Source organism: Dendrobates tinctorius, unplaced genomic scaffold, assembly GCF_039654945.1.
Source record: "Dendrobates tinctorius isolate UK_male_01 unplaced genomic scaffold, ASM3965494v1 ptg000043l, whole genome shotgun sequence".
Classification (NCBI taxonomy): Eukaryota; Metazoa; Chordata; class Amphibia; order Anura; family Dendrobatidae; genus Dendrobates; species Dendrobates tinctorius.
This window is the reverse complement of record NW_027361711.1, coordinates 13477367-13499125: the sequence shown is the minus strand read 5'-3', so window position 1 is coordinate 13499125 and position 21759 is coordinate 13477367. Positions and strand designations below refer to the sequence as shown.

Below are 21759 nucleotides of genomic sequence, written 5' to 3'. Positions count from 1 at the left end.
TGTAGAAGAGGATCAAGTTGGCACCATCACAACAATATTAAATGAAATATATAATCACTGGGGGATCACTTAAATGCATGACATGTGAAGAAATCCAGTACAAGAGAAGAGGCCATGCAACAAATTAGGATCAACACACAGGATACCAATAGGTACAAAAAATATGTAAATTTTATTGTCAAGAAAACCAGTAATCAACACACATTTAAAAACATTTAAAAACCCAACTAAGGGTAAGACATGAATGCTCCAACAAGTGACAAAGTAGCATATTCAATATTTAATAGTGTAGCACCTGACCGCTGATAATTAATATTACACAAAGAAGGATATCACAAAATCATGCAGCCAGCATAATACCATCAATAGGTGACTGTGGGAAAGCACAACCCCTAATTAACAGAGATATATGCACAGAAAATAGAGCCTGGCAAACACCATATGTGATGCACATTAGGCCCAAAGGGCAAAGTAACAGCTATGCATAATGAAGGAACAATAATCCTCAGTGGGGTTTTAGCAAGCTGAATACATCACCCTACAAAGGTCAAGACAGAAAAGCCAGTCAGTCGCCCCGTAATCTAAATAGCAGCAGTGATTAGATTACGGGGCGACTGACTGGCTTTTCTGTCTTGACCTTTGTAGGGTGATGTATATTCAGCTTGCTAAAACCCCATTCAGGATTATTGTTCCTTCATTATGCATAGCTGTTACTTTGCCCTTTGGGCCTAATGTGCATCACATATGGTGTTTGCCAGGCTCCATTTTCTGTGCATATATCTCTGTTAATTAGGGGTTGTACTTTCCCACAGTCACCTATTGATGGTATTATGCTGGCAGCATGATTTTGTGATATCCTTCTTTGTGTTATACTAATTATCAGCAGTCAGGTGCTATACTATTAACACCTTCCTGACATCAGACGCACTATCCCGTCCATGGGACCCGGGACCCTATGCCCATGGACGGGATAGTACGTCTCAGCGATAAGCAGCGCCCACGTGGTGAGCGCCACTGATCGCGGCCGGGTGTCAGCTAATTATCACAGCTGACACCTGGCACAATGTGTCAGGGGCGGTCACGGACCTACCCCGACACGTTAACCCCTTGCACACCGCGATCAAACATGATCGCGGTGTACCGGGGGTTAAATGGAAGCATCGGCAGGGAGGGGGCTCCCTCCGTGCTTCCCTGAGCCCCCCACGGCAGCGCAATGTGCAGCGCTGCTGCGGGTGGCTCCTTCCCTGCAGGCCCCCAAATCCAAGATGGCGATGGGGGCCTTTGGGGGCCTGCAGGGAGCCGGCTTCCTCAGTGCCTGCAAAGCGCAGGCATGAGGTAGTCTGCAGCAGTGCCTGTGACAGATCGCTGATCTGTCACAGTGATCTGTGATGTGACAGATCAGCAATCTGTCACAGGACAGTGATGTCCCACCTGGGACTATGTAATAAAGTTAAAAAAAAGTGTTAAAATAATTTTTAAAAAATCGCCAAATAAATTAGAAAAAAAAAAACAATTTCCCCAATAAATCCATTTTTTGGAAATAAAAAAAACCAATAAAAGTACACATATTAGGTATCGCCACGTCCGTAACGACCTGCCCTATAAAAATGTCCCATTAGTTAACCCCTTTAGTGAACCCGTTAAAAAATGAAAATAAAAAACGAAGCAAAAAATAATGATTTACTTTCACACCTCCAAACAAAAAGTGCATTAACGCGCGATCAAAAAGACGCATATAAATATCCATGGTACCGCTGAAAACGTCATCTTGTCCCGCAAAAAATGAGCCACAACACAGCATCATCAGCGAAAAAATAAAGTTATAGCTCACAGAATAAAGCGATGCAAAAATAAATATTTTTTATATAAAAGAGTTTTCATTGCATAAAACCGACAAAACATAAAAAAAGACCTAAATGAGGTATCGCTGTAACCGTACTGACCCGAAGAATAAAATCACTTTATCAGTTTTACCGCACGCGGAATGGTGTAAACGCACCCCCCCAAAAGAAATTCATGAAACGCTGGTTTTTGTTCATTGTGCATCCCAAAAATTGGAATAAAAAGCGATCAAAAAATGTCACGTGCCCAAAAATGGTACCAATAAAAACGACAACTCGTCCCGCAAGAAATAAGACCTCACATGACTCGGTGGGTCAAAATATGGAAAAATTATAGCTCTCAATATGTGGTGATGCAAAAACTATTTTTACAATAAAAAGCGTCTTTTAGCGTGTGACAGCTGCCAAATATAAAAACCACCATAAATAGTAAATCAAACCCCCCGTTATCACCCCCTTAGTAAGGGAAAAATAATAAAATTAAAAGAAAATGTATTTATTTCCATTTTCCCATTAGGGTTAGGGTTAGGGCTAGGGTTAGGGCCAGGGATAGGGCTAGGGTTAGGGCTGAGATTAGGGTTAGGGGTGTGTTGGCGTTACGGTTGGAGTTAGAATTGGGGGTTTCCACTGTTTGGGCACATCAGGTGCTCTCCAAATGCAACATGGCGTCTGATCTCAATTCCAGCCAATTCTGAGTTGAAAAAGTCAAATGGTGCTCCTTCCCTTCCAAGCTCTGCCATGCGCCCAAACAGTGTTTTACCCCCACATGTAGGGTATCAGCCTACTCAGGACAAATTGCAAAACAACTTTTGGGGTCCAATTTCTCCTGTTACTGTTAGGAAAATAAAAAATTGGGGGCAAAAATATCATTTTTGTGGAAAAAAATGATTTTTTTATTTTCATGCCCGGGCGTTATAAACTTCTGTGAAGCACTTGGGGGTTCAAAATGCTCACCACACACCTAGATAAGTTCCGTGGGGGGTCTAGTGTCCAAAATGGGGTCACTTGTGGGGAGTTTCAATAGTTTAGGTACATCAGGGGCTCTCCAAACGCTCATGACACCTGCAGACCATTCCATCAAAGTCTGCATTCCAAAACGTCACTACTTCCCTTCCAAGCCCCGATGTGTGCCCATACAATAGTTTTCTCCCACATATGGGGTATCAGTGTACTCAGGACAATTTGGACAACAACTTTTGGGGTCCAATTTCTCCTGTTACCCTTGGGAAAATAAAAAAATTGGGGACTAATTGATCATGTTTGTGGAAAAAATATGATTTTTTTATTTTCATGCCCGGGCATTATAAACTTCTGTGAAGCCCTTGGGGGTTCAAAGTGCTCACCACACATCTAGATAAGTTCCTTAGGGGGTCTAGTTTCCAAAATGGAGTTATTTGTGGGGGGTTTCCACTGTTTAGGTACATTAGGGGCTCTCCAAAGGCAACATGACACCCGCAGACCATTCCATCAAAGTCTGCATTCCAAAACGTCACTACTTCCCTTCCGAGCCCCAACATGTGCTCATACAGTAGTTTTCTCCCACATATGGGGTATCAGCGTACTCAGGACAAATTGTACAACAACTTTTGGGGTCCAATTTCTCCTGGAACACTTGGAAATTAAAAAAATTGGTGACTAAAAGATCATGTTTGTGGAAAAAATGCAAATGTTTTATTTTCACACCTGGGCGTTATAAACTTCTGTGAAGCACTGGAGGGGTCAAAGTGCTCACCACACATCTAGATAAGTTCCTTGGGGGTATAGTTTCCAAAATGGTGTCGTTTGTGGGGGGTTTCCACTGTTTTGGTACATCAGGGGCTTTCCAAACGCGACATGGTGTCAGATCTCAATTCCAGCCAAAAACGTCAAATGGCGCTGCTCCCCTTCCGAGCTCTGCCATGCACCCAAATAGTGGTTTACCTCCACATGTGGGGTATAAGCGTACTCAGGACAAATTGCACAATAACTTTTAGGGTCCTGTTACCCTTGGGAAAATAAAAATTGGGGGTGAAAAGATCATTTTTGTGGAAAAAATATGATTTTTTAATTGTACCGCTGTACGTTGTTAGCTTCTGTGAAGCCCTTGTGGGTTCAAAGTTCTCACCACATATCTAGATAAGTTACTTGGGGGATCTAGTTTCCAAAATGGGGTCACTTGTGGGAGGTTTCCACTGTTTAGGTACATCAGGGGCTCTCCAAACGTGACGTGGTGTCCGATCTGAATTCCAGCCAATTTTGCATTGAAAAAGTCAAACGGCGCTCTTCCCTTCTGAGCTCTGCCATGCGCCGAAACAGTTGTTCCCCCCCACATATCAGGTATCAGCGTACTCAGGACAAATTGCACAATAACTTTTGCAGTCCAATTTCTCCTGTTACCCTTGGTAAAATAAAAAAAATTGAACCTGAAGTATTTCTTTTGTGAAGAAAAGTTAGATGTTCATTTTTTTTAAATATTCAAAAAATTCCTGTGACGCACCTAAAGGGTTAATAAACTTCTTGAATGTGGTTTTGAGCACCTTAAGGGGTGCAGTTTTTAGAATGGTGTCACTTTTGGGTATTTTCTATCACATAGACCCCTCAAAGTGGCTTCAAATGTGATGTGGTCCGTAAAAATAAAATGGTGTTGCAAAAATGAGAAATCGCTGGTCAATTTTTAACCCCTATAACTTCCTAACAAAAAAAAATTTGGTTCCAAAATTGTGCTGATGTAAAGTAAACATGTGGGAAATGTTACTTATTAAGTTTTTTGTGTGCCGTATCTCTGTGATCTATGGACATAAAAATTAAAAGTTGGAAAATTGCAAAATTTTCAAAATTTTCACCAAATTTCCATTTTTTCACAAATAAATGCAAGTTATTTGAATGAAATTTTACCACTAACATGAAGTACAATATGTCACGAGAAAACCATGTCAGAATCACTGGGATGGAAGCGTTTCAGAGTTATTACCTCATAAAGGGACAGTGGTCAGAATTGTAAAAATTGGCCCGGTCATGAACGTGCAAACCACCCTTGGGGGTGTAGGGGTTAAATATTGAATATGCTACTTTGTCACTTGTTGGAGCATTCATGTCTTACCCTTAGTTGGGTTTTTCAATGTTTTTAAATGTGTGTTGATTACTGGTTTTGTTGACAATAAAATTTATGTATTTTTTGTACCTATTGGTATCCTGTGTGGTGATACTAATTTGTTGCATGGCCTCTTCTCTTGTACTGGGTTAGTATCTTTTTGCTTGCTGCCAGTTTATACCAGAGTGCTGATCTAGCAGGGGTGAGATCGTATGATCTCAGGTTTTTTTGTATATCAGAAGTGTTGAACTTTTCTAGAGTTTGTGCGTGATTGCTGACAGTATCTTTTCTATCCTGTCCTGTCTAGATATCTTGGGCCCCACCGTTTGCTCAGTCTTTTCTCTGCCTGTGTTTGTGTCTCATCTTGTCTCACCGACAATATATGTTTGGGGGCTGTCTATTCCTTTGGGGATCTGCTCCGGGGCAGTTTAGATTTCATCTTTCTGTCTTTAGGCTTAGTTAGTCCTCCGGCTGTGACGAGGTGTCTAGGGCATCGCAGGAACGCTCCACGGTTACTGCTAGTTGTGCGGATCAGATCAGGGGTCTGCAATCTGCTTAGTTACCAACCTCTCTGGTCTTCTGGTGGGTTAGTCTTTTCCTGCCATCCTCCTCGGTGACCCATTCATAACACTAACCCCAAAACACCCTTCACCCTAATCCCAACAGTAACCATAACCCTAATCATAAACCTATCCCTAATCCCAACCCTAACCCCAACTTTAGCCCCAACCTTAACCCTAACTTTAACCCCAACCTTAAATTTAGCCTCAACCCTAACCTTATCTTTAGCCCCAACTCTAACCCTAACTTTAGCACTAACCCTAATGGAAAAATACATTTTTTTAATTATTTTTCCCTAATTAGGGGGGTGATAAAGGGTGGTTTGATTTACTATCTATAGCGGGTTTTTATTTTTGGCAGCTGTCACACACTAAAAGACGCTTTTTATTGCAAAAAAAAATAGTTTTTGCATCACCACATTTTTAGAGCTATAATTTTTCCATATTTTGAGGATTTTTTTTTTGCGGGACAAGTAGACATTTTTATTGGTACCTTTTTCAGGCACATGACATTTTTTGATCTCTTTTTATTCTAATTTTTGGGAGGCAGAATGAACAAAAACCAGCAATTCATGAATTTCTTTTGGGGGGGTATTTATACCATTCCACGTGTGGTAAAATTGATAAAGCAGTTTTATTCTTCGGGTCAGTAAGATGACAGCGATACCTCATTTATATCTTTTTTATGTTTTGGCGCTTTTATACAATAAAAACTATTTTTATAGAAAAAATAATTATTTTTGCCTCGCTTTATTCTGAAAGCTATAACTTTTTTTATTTTTTCAGTGACGGAGCTATGTGGTGGCTTGTTTTTTGCAGGACAAGATGACACTTTCAGCGGTCCCACGTTTGTTTATATCCGTCTTTTTGATCGTGTGTTATTCCTCTTTTTGTTTGGTGGTATGATGATAAAAGCATTGTTTTTTTGCCTTGTTTTTATTTTTTTTAATGGCGTTCACTAAAGGGGTTAACTAGTGGGACAGTTTTATAGGTCAGGTCATTACAGATGCGGCGATACTAAATATGTGTACTTTTATTGCTTAGATTTTTTTTTTTAATTCAAATATTGATTTAACGATAGAATAAATATTGTTTTTTTATTTTTTATTATTTTTTAAATATTTTTACAATTATTTTTTTTTTTAATTTCATTCTTACTTTTAGGCCGGGATCACACATGCGAGAAACACGGCCGAGTCTCGCATGTTAATACCCGGCACTGCTGCCGGCACTCGGATCGGAGCATGCGGCCGCATAGCAATACATGGAGCTGAACGTTCGGCTCCTGAGTGTCGGCGGCAGTGCCGGGTATTAACATGCGAGACTCGACCGTTTTCCTCACGTGTGTGATCCCGGCCTTAGGCCGGGGTCACACTGGCGAGGAATACGGCCGAGTGAGAGGCACTAAAAGCACGCATTAGACACGGACCAATGATTCTCTATGGGGTCCCTCGCACCAGCCGTATATTTCTCATCCGTATTCTGCGCTCCGTGCCAATCGCAGCATGCTGCGATTGTCAGCGTACTACGGCCGTAGTACACCAATGCAAGTCTATGGGTGCACAAAAAATACGGATTACACACGGACCACACATGTGACTTGCGAGAAATACGCACCCGTTGTCTTTTAGCAAAGCCGGCAATTCAGTGCACTATACAGTAAACTCACACTGACAGGTTTAATAAAGAAACGAAAGAATAGCTATAGACACATAGAATACATATATATGTGTCTATAGCTATTCTTTGGTTTCTGTTAGAAACCCTGTCATAGGGCTCCATTATATGTCCATTTTGCAAGCCTGCGAGAAAATCTCGCCATACGGATTGCATACGGATGCTGACATGCGCAAAATACGCGACCACACCTTGATTACGGATGACATACGGAGCACTGTTTAGGGGCCATTCATCCGTATTACGCATGTAAAATACTGACCGTATTTTGAGTTGGTTAGTGAGACCCCGACCTTACACTGTGTCCCACTATGGGACACTCATTTTGTGCAGGCTGATTGCTTCTATGGCATGCAGATCTGCATGCCACATAAGCTGAGAGAGCTGCAGGGATTTGTCACTAATCTCAGAGACTTCCTGACATGCACTGCGCATGACTGGAAGTCTCTGAGCTCTGTCATGGGAGTGATCAGGACCCCACGTCTTGCCGCATGGTCTTCGATTCGATCCAAAGGCAGAGGGGCTGTCACAGCTGATAGCCCCTCTGCCTGCTCCCGGGACGCTGCAATCATGCTTGATCACAGTGTTAAAGTGCCGGGAGAATCAGTTGACACCAGGCCGCGATCAGCTGCTCCCCCCCCCCCCCGAGAGCGCGGCTGATCACCTATGACGTACTATTCCATCCATGGGAATTAAATCCCAGGACACATGGACGGAATAGTACTTCCAATGGCAGAAAGGGGTTAATAAATTTGCAAAAAAAAAAAAAAAAAATTAAAAAAAAAAAAAATCGACATTTCTGTCTTTTTTCAGTCAAGATGGGGTGCAGAGTCTACATTAATGAGAAAAAAAATAACTTTTTAAATTTACCAAATGGCTACAATGAAACAAAGAGTGAAACATTTAAAGGGGTCTGAATGCTTTCCATACCCACTGTAAATAGTTAATACTTGATTTATGATTTTAAACTCTGATGTGTCACTGTTGATAAAACTTTTGCTTCTGAAAAAAGTCCAATGTGAGAAGAGGAGTGTGGAAAAACTGAACTGGCCTAATCCCAGTCACTTATTAGGTTGAAAAATGAAATAGTTCATTGCTATGGTATTTTAAGTACCAAACATCACCTGGAAAATAGATTAAAATTCTAAGCATAAAAACAACAAGCTCAGTGATTCCTGTTAATGTCTGGTTCTTTGTAAGTTTTGTTCCCAAAAAGATAATGCAGCAATATGAAACTATGTAGACAAGCCAGAATGTGATGATTTAGAAAGTGTATACATAGGGATGCATCTCGCCTCTGGCGGAGATCTGAAATACAGTGGCATGTAAAAGTTTAGGCACACCTGGTCAAAATTACTGTGATTGTGAACAGTTAAGCATATTGAAGATGCAACAATCTCTAAAAGGGCTAAAGCTGAAGATTACAGATTTCCTTTGCATTTTAGGCAAAAAATATATTGTCATTTTCTACATTTAAAAAAATTACGAAAATTTAAATGGGCCGATGCTAAAGTTTGAACACCTTTGGAGATTTGTGTGCTTAGATAAGTTCGGAAACCATGGTTAAAGTTAATTAGCCTGTGTTGTGCTTGCCTCCCTCTTTCCCCAGCAGGGATGCCAACTTGCTCACCATCCTAACTACTGTTGCTGGTATCCACTTCAGCTCCCAGGTTTACGGGCCTTTGCATGCCTTGCAGGTCTCTGGGCAATGCGCCTAGTGCGCTGAGCCCTAGTCCATAAGTTGATGTGGCCGAGACAATTAAGGCCGCATCGCCATCCGGATCCAGCGTAGACCGGCAAGTATAAACTGTCAAATCAGGGCACAAGTGTTTGTCCTATACCAGGTCTCTCTTAACTGGTATGTGCATGGTACTCATGGACATGGAACGTATGGCGCTTTCCTTTAGGGTCGTCACCGGGTATACTGCACCTCTCTCACTCAAGACCCCGCTGTTGGTGGCGGGAGTCAACGGACGCTGGTGTGACGGACTCAGCTACTGCTGAGCCCATTTTCCTTTTAGAGTGGACCCTCTGGGCCGTGGCACCCACCCACCGAGGGCGAGTTTACCTTGTGAGAACCCACCCTCTGTACAGGGAGTGTCAGGGGCAAGACCAAGGGGGTGAGCCACCACGGCAGCTGGACCAGACGGCCGGCTCAAGGGACACTAGACGAGTGTCTGACGACTAGGACAAGCAGGAAGCAAGACGGGCAAGACGTTGGTGCAAGGTAACTTCATTAGAATAACTCAGGATCACATACAGTGTAAACAAGCAAAATGTGCCAGGTGTACGCGTGGGCACGCCAAGGTCCATTACATGGTACGTGCCAGGTGGCACACCTAGGTACAGGTAAAGGCATGATGGCATCGGACTCCGTACTGCTGGCAATGATCGACATCATCAAGGCATCAGGCTGCGGACATCAGCTCCGGACGTCAGGCCGCAGTCATCCAGCTCATGATCTCTGGCAGCGATCGGCAGGTTCCGGACATCCGGCAGGCAAACCAGGTTTCAGGCAAGGAGGCACGACAGGTATCCAGGCATGGTGCGTGTTACGGAACACGCCGAGGTCCGAGGCTAGGTGCGTGTGTAGGGGACACGCCAGGGTTCAAGGCTAGGTGCAAGGCAAAGTGTGTGTGTAGGGGACACGCCAGGGTTCAAGACTAGGTGCGTGTGTAGGGAACACGCCAGGGTTCACAAAACAAGACAGGGTGCGTGTAGAGACACGCCAAAGCACAAGGTACGAGACAGAGTCCTGAGCGTGCAAAGGGCACACCAGGGTCAGGCGAGGCAGAGTCCTGCGCGTGCAGAGAGGCACGCCAGGGACAGGCGAGGCAGAGTCCTGCGCGTGCAGAGAGGCACGCCAGGGACAGGCGAGGCAGAGTCCTGCGCGTGCAGAGAGGCACGCCAGGGACAGGCGAGGCAGAGTCCTGCGCGTGCAGAGAGGCACGCCAGGGTCAGGGTTCAAGGACCAGGTTAGGACCTGTGTGTGCAAGAGGGCATAACAAGGTACATGGCCAAACCTGCACGTACTAATATAGAAGCACGGGGAGGTATGCCATGGGCAGGCGAGGCCTGAGCGTGCTATAGAGAGCACGTAGAGCACAGTGCAGAAACAGCGTTAGGTGCAAGGGAGCACAGAGAGCACGGCTGGGGCACTGGCTAGCTGATCGGGCTGCGGCACTGACAGACGGGCAAGACTCCAGCGAACCCGGCAGAGGCATTGCAGGCGACACAGCTGTCACTGACCGACAAGCACGGCTGAGGCACAAGCAGGCGGGCACGCTAGGGCGGCCATGGCTGAGGCACAAACAGGAGGCTAGGAAGGCCAGGCGCATGCAAAGAGCATACGAAGAAACAGAGCAAGGGAAGACAAGACGAGAAACAAGGCAGGGCTTAAGCAGAGTACAGAACCAGGAACGGAAACAGATCAGAGCAAGAACACAGCTAGCAGCGGAGCGTAGGCCGAAGCCCAGAGCCGGGCCAAGGGAGAACCTTGGGACTAGCCTAGAAACGTGCAAGAGAGCATAATAGGAAAGAGTCTAGCAGCGGAGCGTAGGCGAAGCCCAGAGCCGGGCCAAGGGAGAACCTTGGGACTAGACATGGAAAAGAGAGGAGGAAGGGTGCGTGTGCCAGGGAGCACAACAGAGCACCATAGGAGAGAGCGAGGCAGAGCAAGCAAAGACCATAGGGAGGAACAAGGCAGAGCAAGACAAGGTACGGAACAAGGCATAGCGAAAACCGGCAAGGCAGAGAAACAGAAGGACTACAAGTCCAAGCAGGACAAAGACGAACATGGCACAACAGACAAACATAAGACAAGGCACGGGACAAGAGGTGGAGTACGAGCACGGAGCGTGTGCAGAGACGCACGACAGGGCAGAGTGCAAGGGCACAGAATAGAGGGAGCGCCCCACAGACCAAGCAGCCATGCAGGGACACCACACAATACTCAGGCCCTGAGCATAGGATGGGGCGGCCTGATATAGGGCATAGCACCTCCTCTTCCAGGTCAGAACCAGGGGAGCACTTCCGGGTTCAGATCCACAGGATAACAGAGCACAGTCACATGATCAGAGTTCCAGACATGACGAGACGACCGCAGATCCAGTGCTGAAACCTAGACAGGTCACATGATCAGAGTTCCAGACATGACGAGATGATTACCGAACCAGACAGTGCAGGATCTTTAGGAAACGTCACATGATCAGCGTTCCAGACATGACGAGATGATTGCAGAACCAGACAGTGCAGGATCCAGGCAGGGACATATGATCAGGGACTCTAGACAAGACGAGAAGATCACAGAAGGCAGAGCAGAAACGCAGGCATCCTGCAGCTCAGACATGAGGTGAGTGTGCACACTGCTCTAGCGAACGTGCAGGACAGCAGACAAGATATGCACATGCACATCGCTCCAGGAGTTCTTGAGACAAAACAAACATGGCAGACATGACAAACATGGCGGACATGACAGCTGGTCTGCGCAATGCCCATGCTCGCAGGATGGAGCACTCGTCTCTCTGGCTGCTGCAGAACGCATGGCTCCTCTCAGTGCACGGGTCCCTCTGCAGATGACAGGACCTGTCGCAGTGCTGATACTCGTGGGGGGGAACAAAGCGCGCAGCTCGCCTGAATGCGTGCTGCCCCTGGTTGGCGCCAAGCTCCCTGCTGCTGCGCACGCTTTCCCTTTTATATCACAATGCCTCCCCGGGTCAGGAGGTTGGTCCGGCTTCTTATTTCTTCCCCCAGGCAACAGGGGATGCAGCCTCAACAGTTCTAGACCCAGCAAGCAGATACCCGCAGCCCGGTCTTCTCCCTTACAGTAGGGCACACACTTCTTAGGCTGAGTTCACACATCGCGCTTTTTTCGCATTTTCGCGTTGGTTTTAAATGCACGATTTTGCCGCAAAAAATAAGCATCCCATGCAATCCTATGGGATTCCGCAATGCCGGAATCACTTCGCGGTAAAAAACGCAGCATACTCATTAATTTAGCGGAATCACGGCGATCCCGCACCCATAGGATTGCATTGTTCCGCTTACTTCCCGCATGTGGCTGTGCCCACCATGTGAAAAGTAAGCAGAACATTTGCGGATGGTACCCACGGTCTGAAGGAGAGGAGACTGTCCTCCGGGCTCTGGGTACCATATCCCTGTAAAAAATAGAATTAAAATAAAAAATATTGTTATTCTCACCTTTCGGCGTCCTGCGCAGCCTTCCCGCCTCTCTCCACGCTCCCGGTCCCAGTAATCCTTTGCGAGAATGACCGTGATGACATCGAGATCTTGCGGAAGCGCGACGTCTCGCGTTCATTCGCGCAAAGGATTACTGGGAACGGGAGCGTGGAGAGAGGCGGGAAGGCTGTGCGGGACGCCGGAAGGTGAGAATAACAATATTTTTTATTTTCTTAATTAATTTTTACATTTTATCTTTTACTACTCACGCTGCATAGGCAGCCTCAGTAGTAAAAAGTTGGTCACGCTAGTCAAACACTATGTTTGACGAGTGTGACCAACCTGTCAATCAGTTCTCCAAGCAATGCTCCAGATCGCTTGGAAAACGCTAGCATTCTGCAAGCTAATTACACTTGCAAATCGCTAGTTTTTCCGTGGGAAAATCGCGGGAATTTAAAATGCGATTTTCCCTTGGAATGGAATTCCGGAATTGTCGCGGTAACTTCCGCGAGAGTTCCGCTACGTGTGCACATAGCCTTAAATGTACTCAGCCAATTGTTAGGAGGCATCAGGCATGTAAGGCACCCTACTCTATAGGGAAGTTCCTGTTCAACATCTGGGACTTTAATATCCAGCTTGTCTTTAAACTGCTAAGTCCATTATCAGGTCTTATCAAGATAGCACTATACAGTATAAGCAAAGCATAATAAACAGATAAATAATACCCAAACCCTCCCTGCGACTGTTTACCTAGGCCTGAACTCTGAACCTTTACCTTGTATCTGATCTTACCTGCTTTCCCTGGGTCTGTCTGTCCAGGGCCTGAAACCTGAACCTGCTGACGTTTCTGAATCAGGATCTATCCCTGAACCTGTCGTGTCTGAATCAAAATCTATCCCTGCACCTGTTGTATCTAAACCTGCCATGTCTGAAACAATATCAACTTCAACACCTGCTGTGTCTGATTCAGTACGTATCACTAAACCAGTTGTGTCTAAACCATTAATTAGTAAATTAGTACTATCACTAATGGTTTTTTTTTTTTTTGCATTCAACACATTAGTCGGATGATGGGACTACTACTGTCCCATCATTGGCTAATGTGTCAATCACTGTCATTGTAGCAGGCATAGCCAGATGGGACTTGTAGTCCCATTGGACGATGCCTGCACACACACAAAACCCCCGGCAGGCCCGCACAGACCCCCGGCAGCCCGCACAGACCCCCGGCAGGCCCGCACAGACCCCCGACAGCCCGCACAGACCCCCGGCATGTCCGCACAGACCCCCGGCAGGCCCGCACAGACCCCCGACAGCCAGGACAGACCCCGCACACACAGACACGCAGTGTCCGCCCATGCACCGCCCACACTTTTCCCCCCTCCCGAACTGGATGTACAAGTAAAGAAAGGGTTTTTTTTAATTCCGAAATTTCTGTCCCATTGACTTGAATGGGGTTTCTGGTATCGGAATCAGCGATACCTGATACTTTTTGGGTATCGGTCCGATCCAATCCGATACGATACTTCACGATATCAGATGGTATCGCTCAACACTACACATAAGGCTTTCATGTGAAAAAAAATGACAAAGCCAAAGACTTATCAGAAGCCACTCGTACACTAAATTTGGAAGCCACCAACTATTACAATTACTATACATATTGAAAAATTCATAATGAACATAACAGACATCATTTTCAATGCAAATATGCCAAAATACTGGCTTTATTTAATTTTTAAATTTGACACACAAACTAGATCTCACAGAACAACAACAGCCGAGACACCGGGTGTGGGACACCGTATTTGACACGACGCCTGACCAGTAAAATTGCTGTTGGTTTACGGGCCTAAGGCGGCCACAGTGACAGACCTGTCAGGAGCGTCAAACAGTGAAGAAGAGATGGTACGTGCATGTACGTCCCTAATGTAAAAGTACGGTGTGTATAACGGGCCCTGGAAACGGTGGGCCGTGAATTGAAGAGAAGTGCGGTGTACTGCGGAGGCCGTCAAGTGGGCGGCAAGAGAGAATAAAACTTGGACCTGTTGCACCCAGAATCTGTCTCCATCTTGTTTCTGTTTCGTCTCTGCGCAGTCAGAAGAGGGACCACCCCTCAGCCCGGCCCACCGACTCTACACTTGGCGTAGTCGGCAGGATCAACGCCGCTAATACGTCATCTTCTGCGGCAGACCTGCCTCAAAGAATGGAAAAAGACTGGGACTACTCTGTTTGGATTACAATCACTTGTGGATTAGAAATTACCTACCTTTGGAATACAAATGGGGAGCGCTGTGGCGGATCTGTGTGGTCAGCAGAGGATCCAGGGGCGGTACCAAGTACTGTGCAGTATGGCGGTATTGCTTCAGCGTAGAGGAGAGGTCCGGGTGTTTGCAGTTGTTCAGAATGGACTGGGACCCCCTCCAACGTACCCCAAAAGGAAGTTGTATGTGCCTGGAGACCGACGCTTCCATATATTGGACCCTGATCGGTGGGTGGAGAGGCCTGCTGACGCCCCACCCCACAGAGAGAGTGACACCGAAGAAAAGCTTGGGTGCGGCTGCTTGGCGCCATTCGATTGCTGCCCACCGGACGGTATGAGACGCTGCGGGTGTCGGGGCATCGGCCACCTGGAGTGGCAATGGTGGCAGGAGACTGAGCAGCGCCAGAAGATGTCATCTTCAGAGCCACAGGCAGGAAGCGGAGCCTGTGCGGAGCCAGAAGGAGCGGCTGCCATTGATACCGGTGGAGGATTTCCCCGCAGAGTCCCTGAGCCTGGAGGCTAGGCCCGCGGAACAACGAGTTGAGGAGCGGAGACTGCGGGAGGAGCCGCTTGGTGACGTGACAGAGGCCGTGACGCCGGGGAAGGTGACATTTCCCCCGGCCCTGCCGGCGGCATCACAAGCGGCCCCCACCATTCTGCTGCGGCACGCAGTCTCCAGCATAATGGAAGGTGTTATGAACGAGTAGCCGAGGAGAAAATAAAAACAACACAAGCTATGTCTCAGAAAACCAAAGAGGTTGGTAACTATGCAGACTGCAGATCCCTGATTCTAACCACACAACTAGTATCAGTCGTGGAGCGTTCCTGCGTTGTCCTAGACGCCTCGTCACAACCGGAGAGCTGCATAAGCCTAAAGCAGGAAAAGTGGAAAACTAACTACCCCAGAGCAGACCCCAAAGGAAAGACAGCCCCCCACATGTATTGACGGTGAAACAAGATGAAAACACACACAAAGGCAGGAAAAAAGGCTGAGCAAATGATGGGGCCCGACTAACTAGAAAGGACAGGAAAGGAAAGACACTGTCTGCAGTCTGCCAAAAAACCCTACAAAATGTCCAACACAACTGATAGCAAAATTAACCCTGAAGTCACTAGACCTCTCCCACTATATCAGCACTCTGAAATATTCTGAGACAGAGCAAAAAGAGGCCAATCTAACAAGGGACAAAAAAAGGCAGTTTGGCAAATAAGAGTGGAAATTCAGCACAGCCCAGCCGGGCTGGCTGACCACACAAAAACTGAAAAGACCAGCAAGAGCAAGTGTGAACATTAGCAAAAAAACAAACTTATCTTGAAAGACTGGAACAGAGCTGAGTCCTACACCTGAGAAGCAGACTGAATCACCAGCAACAGGATAGGGCGTCAGCTGTCTTATATCCAGTCTGATACTCCAGAGATCCAATCATTATCTTCCTCACCAGGTGGCAGATCACTACCACTTAAACCAACCTCACTACCTCCCGTCACCACCAGAGGGAGAACGGAAGGGAAACTCTCAACTGGTGGAGCAGAAAATGAGCTCATAACAGGAAGGTCTGGCCGCGGAGGGCCCTATGGTGTACGCGGAGTTGAGCGAGGCCCCTGCCCCCGTCCCTGAGTAATCCCACCCGGAGTCACCAGCGCAGAGCTCGGTTACAGAAGACGCGGCTGTGCTCCCCCGACCGGTAACAGCTTCATTACCAGAACCGGCCGCCACCCCGGCTCTGATGGAGGTTTTGGATGCCGCCTACCCTGCGGCCACGGCTATGCCGGCGCTAGAACCGGCTGCAGCCTGCTTGACAGGTCCTGTGGCTCAGTCCTCCGGAAACACAGCTGCTCCTGTCCGCCACCCAGCCCCAGCGACTGCTGGGCCGCAGATAACATCGGCTGCCTCTGGCCCACGCGCTTTTTCGGCAAAGTCTCGCCCACCAGACTCTAGAGCCTGCGCAGTACCCTCCGTTTGGGTGGCGGAGGTTATTAATGGGAAGAAGGCACGGGAGCAAGCGATCTGGAAGCAGCTGCATGAAAAGGGAGAGGCAGGTATGGCGGTGAAGAGATCGCGGGGCCGGCTGGTATACACCAACATCAATAGAGGATACGGTTTTATCCAGGATTAGACTGGACAAAAGGTCTATATTAATGTGGCATCTATTTTTCACGGCCGGGCTCTACATGAGGGGGACTGGGTGTCGTACTACAAGGAGTACTGCCCCCATGGGTACTACACGATAGCAGTGGTTGCTGAGCCAGAGGACCGTGAACCCCCATAGTAAGAACTCCTAGGACACTCCCTATACCCCGGGCGCTCCACGGCTGTGGGGCCCCTCGCTGCTGGCCACCTGGGAGTGGTTTGAACTCTTGAAATTTCGTTGCACCGTTGTGCCAAAGCATAAGGACAGTTGATGTATACATTAAGGAAAAGTTTGATATAAGAAGTTACAGTTGATGGTTATATTAAGCCTTGTAAAGCGGGGGTGTGTCATGGTATGCCTAGGTTACTTTAGGCAAAAACCCCGGGACACCTGCGATGTCCCTCAGACTAGGGGAACCCTGTCTGTCCCTCTACCCAGGGTTTACACTGAAGGTGTGCCTGCCTGAGCCTCCACCCTGTCCCTGTCTCCTGTCCAGCCCTAAGCTGAACCCACCACCCTCCACCCAGTGAGGGGACCAGACACCAGACCCCACAAATACGTATAGACAGGGGTAAAAGAAACACCACACAGTTAATACACAAGGGAATACAATAATGTGCAAGGGCAACCAAATATATATATAACAGATTGGAGAAAGAACCACTGAGGGATATACTGCACCAGCTATCAGACGCTCCAACACCACCACTGCTGACCGGTATTGCTAGCACTAGGCTAAAGCTATAGTCGGCGACGCCCATAGTCAGGACGAACTATTTAAAGACCAAGGGCGTGGCCCAGCCCTCAGCCAGCATGACAACCTGGTTAACCCTATCCCGACTGGAACAGAATACCCAACAGGGTATTACCGCTGTCTGCCGGACACCCTGGTGTGAACAGTGTCCGACATGACAGTACCCCGCCTTCTACGAGGGACCTCCGGAACCTCACCATGTCGAGGACCTGGCTTGTCCGGATGGCGACGATGGAACATAGTAACCAGTCGATCAGCATGAATGTCAGAGGCCGGCACCCATGTCCTCTCCTCAGGACCATAGCCACGCCAGTGGACCAGGTACTGTAGAGTGCGACGCACAACCCTAGAGTCTACCACTTTGGACACCTCAAATTCCAACGCGCCATCCACCAAGACGGGAGGTGGTGGCCCGGGGGAACCATCCACCAAACCCACGACCTTCTTTAGCAATACTTTGTGAAATACATTATGAATCTTATACACAGCCGGCAACTCCAAACGAAATGCCACTGGGTTGATCACTGCGGAGATTCTAAATGGGCCAATGAACCTGGGACCCAACTTAAGTGATGGTATCTTGAGCTTAATGTTCCTAGTAGATAACCACACCCAATCTCCCACACACAGGTCCGGACCTGGCACACGTCTGCAGTCAGCCACCCGTTTGTACATGGAACCCACCTTCAACAAGCGCTGCTTGACTCTCCACCAAACAGACGACAATTGAGCTCCCAACTGGTCCTCTTCAGGGACGCCAACTGAGCACCTCTGACGCAAGGTGCAAAATTGAGGATGTTGACCATACACACAAAAAAAAGGAGATTCCCCAGACGATTCCTGGCAATGGTTGTTTATTGCGAATTCTGCCAGAGGAAGAAACGCTGACCACTCTTCCAGATTGTCGGAAATAAAGCAGCGCAAGTATTGCTCCAGGTTTTGGTTCATCCGCTCAGTCTGTCCATTCGACTGAGGGTGGAAAGCCGATGAATGAGATAATTTGATTCCAAGGCGAGAACAAAAAGCTCTCCAAAACTTTGCCACAAACTGCGTACCTCGATCAGACACAATGTCAGACGGGACACCATGAAGTCTGACCACCTCGCGAATAAATATCTGAGCAAGAGTCTTAGCATTGGGCAAAGACGGTAAAGCAACGAAATGTGACATTTTGGAGAACCTATCAACAATTACCAAAATGACCGAGTTCCCTGCCGAGGCGGGCAAGTCAGTAATAAAATCCATGGAAATCTCAGTCCATGGCTTACTGGGCACCCCGAGAGGCTGCAAGCTACCAGCGGGACAGGAACGAGGAGTCTTGGCCCGTGCGCACGTGGTACAGGCAGCCACATATGAGGCCACATCCTGCCGGATTTTAGGCCACCAAAAACGACGCGATACCAGTTCCAGAGTGCTCTTAACCCCTGGATGACCTGCCAGTACCATGTCGTGATGTTCGCCCAACACTCTAGAGCGTAGATGTAGCGGCACAAATGATTTATTAGCAGGCAACCCCGGCGGTACCACCTCCTGAGCCTCCGCAATCTCTGCCTCAATCTCTGTCGTGATGGCAGATACCACCACACCCTTTTGGAGAATAGGCACCGGCTCTTCACATAACTCTCCACCAGGAAAACACCTGGATAAAGCGTCTGCCTTAACATTCTTCGACCCAGGTCAATAGGTAACAATGAAGTTGAACCGGGTGAAGAATAATGCCCAGCGAGCCTGTCTGGAGGACAGGCGCTTAGCAGATTCTAAATAAAGCAAATTCTTATGGTCGGTTATCACAGTAATCTGATGAACAGCCCCCTCCAAGAAGTGTCACCACTCCTCAAATGCCAATTTGATGGCCAATAGTTCCCTGTTGCCAATATCATAATTACGCTCCGCAGGCGACAGCTTCTTGGAGAAGAAGGCACACGGATGCAACTTGGCCCAAGAAGGGCCCTGAGACAGTACAGCCCCCACTCCAACCTCCGACGCATCCACCTCCACGACAAACGGTAAGGAGACATCGGGCTGCACCAGAATGGGCACTGAGGCAAAACTATTCTTGAGGAATTCAAACGCCTGTACCGCAGGCTCAGACCAGTCGGAAAAGTCGGTACCCTTCTTAGTCATGTCAGTCAGTGGTTTGGCAATCATAGAGAAGTTCTTAATAAATTTCCTATAGTAATTGGAGAAGCCAAGAAATCGCTGAAGCGCCTTAAGATTATCAGGCCGATCCCAATGTAGTACCGCCTGCACCTTTGCGGTGTCCATCTTAAAACCTGAGGCGGAGATTATATAACCCAAGAACGGTAGCTCCTGTACGAAAAACACACATTTTTCAAGCTTGACATAGAGCCTGTTCTCTCTGAGCAACTGCAGAACCTGTCTAACATGCTCTATATGTGTATCATGGTCGCGAGAGAAAATGAGGATGTCGTCAAGATAAATTATAACAAACCTCCCCAACAACTGAGAGAAGACATCATTAATGAAGTGTTGAAAGACCGCCGGTGCCATAGTCAACCCAAACGGCATTACCAAACTCTCAAAGTGACCCTCAGGGGTATTGAACGCTGTCTTCCACTCATCCCCCTGACGGACTCTTATAAGATTGTACGCCCCCCTGAGGTCCAGTTTGGAGAACCACCTGGCACCAACCACTTGGTTGAATAAATCGGGTATAAGTGGCATAGGGTAAGGATCACGGACCGTAATCTGGTTGAGTTCTCTGAAATCCAGACACGGGCGTAAACCGCCATCCTTCTTTTTAACAAAGAAGAAGCCAGCAGCCAGAGGAGAAGAGGAAGGTCTAATATGACCCTTGCTCAGGCTATCCGCAATGTATTCCTTGAGAGCTAGCCTCTCGGGACCTGAGATATTAAACATTCTAGCTTTAGGTAACTTGGCCCCTGGTTTCAACCTAATAGCACAGTCATAGGGGCGATGCGGTGGTAGTTCCGAACAACCCTTCTCAGAAAATACATCCGCATAATCCAGCAACGGCTCCGGGACACTGGGGGTCAAAGCGGAAATACATGTAGCCAGGCACCTCTCCTGACACTCCCTGCTCCACTGAATTATGTCCTGGGTCTTCCAATCAATAACAGGATTATGCATTGACAACCATGGAAAGCCCAGAACCATCTGAGCCGGTAAGTTACTAAGCACCTTACAAGTTACCCGCTCTGAGTGTAATACTCCGATGTGGAGTTGTATATCCAACACACACTCTGTGATCTCCCCTTGAGACAACGGGGAAGCATTGATGGTAACCACCCGGATGGGGTTCGGCAATTTCTCCACCGGAAATCCCGCTGTATGCGCGAACCTCTCATCAATGAGATTGGCAGCTGAGCCACTATCAATAAATACTGTAATAGAGAGCATTTGCCCCCCAAGTACCACCCTAGCAGGGAGCATACACTGGGAAACCATGACGGAGGATACACAAAGGCTCAGACTAGACTCCTCCAAACCCTCTGAGCCTATCAGTTTTCCGCCGGCGCGCCCTTCTTAGGTACCAGGGGGCAAGCGTTAATAAAATGTCCTCCTTTGCCACAAAAAAAACAGAGCCCCTGCCTTCTGTGCCAAGGACGTTTAGGCTTGTTACTCGGTGACTGTGCTATACCAGCGATCTGCATGGGTTCCACGGATTCATCCGCGGCAACCTCACCGACCACTCCCCCACCTCCCGGAGGCAACGAAACCAGCGCCCCCTGACGGAGACGTCGGTCTATGCGTACTACAAGTGCCATCGCAGCTTCCAGAGAGGCGGGAGTCTCGTACATTAGGAGAGTCTGTTTAACCCTTCCAGAAACCCCATGCAAAAATTGACTTCTAAGCGCAGGGTCATTCCACTGCGTGTCCACCGCCCAGCGCCGGAATTCCGTGCAGTAATCCTCAGCTGGTCGATCACCCTGTAGCAGTGAGCGTATCTTAGACTCTGCTAAGTTTAATCTATCCGGATCGTCATAGATCAAACCCAGAGCAGAGAAAAAAAAATCTACAGATTCAAATGCCTGTGAGTCTGAAGGGAGTGAAAAGGCCCAGGCCTGTGGGTCACCACTCAGCAAAGAAATCACCAAGCCCACGCGTTGAGCCTCATTACCTGAGGAATGTGGACGCATACGGAAATACAATTTGCATGATTCACGAAACACCGTGAACTTACCACGATCACCAGCAAATCGTTCAGGAAGGGGAAACTTGGGCTCAGCTGCCCTGGCTGCAGCCTCAGCAGGTACTGCAGGAGCTGACAGGCCTTGTTGCTGGACCGCCCCCCTGAGTTCA

At 47.7% G+C, this 21759-nt stretch overlaps 1 long non-coding RNA gene across 1 annotated transcript in view; it reads left to right on the top strand.

The window, feature by feature from the left end:
• Positions 1 to 11256: 11256 nt before the first annotated feature.
• The window catches only part of LOC141089010 (uncharacterized), a 202420-nt gene continuing 191917 nt past the window's right edge, over positions 11257 to 21759 (top strand). The window contains exon 1 of the long non-coding RNA XR_012232130.1: positions 11257 to 11499. This is a non-coding gene — a long non-coding RNA (uncharacterized lncRNA). The remainder of the gene's footprint in view (positions 11500 to 21759) is intronic.